Source organism: Nannospalax galili, unplaced genomic scaffold (genome assembly GCF_000622305.1).
Source record: "Nannospalax galili isolate Female #2095 unplaced genomic scaffold, S.galili_v1.0 scaffold2170, whole genome shotgun sequence".
Taxonomy (NCBI): Eukaryota; Metazoa; Chordata; class Mammalia; order Rodentia; family Spalacidae; genus Nannospalax; species Nannospalax galili.
Genome location: NW_008328005.1, coordinates 70,387 through 72,025, shown reverse-complemented (window position 1 = coordinate 72,025; position 1,639 = coordinate 70,387).

The window sequence follows — 1,639 nt, the reverse complement described above, 5'->3', positions numbered from 1 at the left end:
ATTGAAGAGGAAAATATTCCTAATGTACTATAGAAAACCACATTAGCTTTCTGGGAATATTATTGAACATACATTCTAGGAACCAATAATCAGGACACTAGTTCACAGTGAAAGAATGCAATAGAAAAATTTGACATGCCAAGGTGGATGGGGGGAATGTCTTGGGTCCCACTAAACATGAAGAATTATAGGAAATTAATGGATGCCAAGTGAAGGAGGATAGGTTTTCTTCAGGGACTATCCCTGAGAGGTTATCCAATTCCAATATAAAAATTTAATGTTAAAATCCATGTAGGAAACATTTATTTTAGTCATGTGTGTTAGTTTTGAGTTTGAGGAATTTGATTAGGTATACATTCTCAGCTACCTTGTTTTCTTTAATCCATTAATATAAGACAGTCCCTCAAAACTGTACTTATATAAGATGATTTCATGCACTTTAGGAAATTTCAGTTTTTATGTAATTCCCAACTTTCTTTGGATGAGTCTAGTGCAAAGTATAAAGTTAATGTCAAAGATCCCAGGGTATTGTAATTTTCATGCTTACTACAATTAATTTGTGCCTTAATGTGAATGAATGTTTGGGAGATATGGCTGGGAGAAGATGCTATCTAATGTAAAGAAACAACATTAGCAAGAATTTGAAGAACTTTAAAATAAATAGGAAAAAGGTATGTTAGAAAAACATACAGGAGTTCAATGAGCAGTTGACAATGGCTTGACGTCGGCATATTACACTATGGTTCTCAAACATCAGTGTGGATGGAACCATCTCACTGACATGCTCAGATGCTTATGGTGAATGATGGTGCTACAGGTGGGTTCCATTATTCTTCATTTCTAGGTTTTAATATTATGTTGGCTTATTGAGTAGCCAGATGATAATTTTGGAGAGTCCATGTGTATAGCTAAAGGCTACATAACAAGAAACAATGCCAGATAGGAGATACCTTCTTTGGCCAGGGTGTTCCAAGAGACTTCCAGATAGTAACCAAGCATGGAACTGGGAAAATGAACAGCATACCCTAATCTTATCTAAAGGAATATTGACAACTGCTTGCTGCAAGATGAGGAAGAGGTGACTTTCCTAAAACAAAGACCTCTAGATAGGCTGACTAGATTCACCGGATGGACAAGTATTGGGCAACTGCTGGGGTGGTGACAACAATATTAAGCCAAGCATGGTGGGACATCTCTGAATCCAAGTATTTGAGAACAATAAATTAAAAGAGCAAGAGCTGAGGGTCATCCTCAGACACTAACAAATTTAAGTCAAAAAAAAAATGGTGGCATTCGTAACTATAGGAAAATGGAACACATGAAATAAAACAAAGTATGCAGGACACACACACACTTCCCAGAATTTAGGGAGCTCTGTAAAACAGTTTTTTTTTGGTGACTGTCAATCTCTTCATCTTCCTTATCATCACCATCATAATCCTGTCTGCTTAGGAATAAGTTTAGGACCTTTGCTGCTACTGTGAGCAGACGTTTAAGGAATAACATGAAGTGTGATGGAAAGATTATTATATGATTTCTGGGATTTTAGTAAAGTAAAAATCACAAACTGCATATTCCTCACATATCATACAGTTTAAAAGGTCTAGGTTACATCATCTGGACATAAAACTGTCAGATT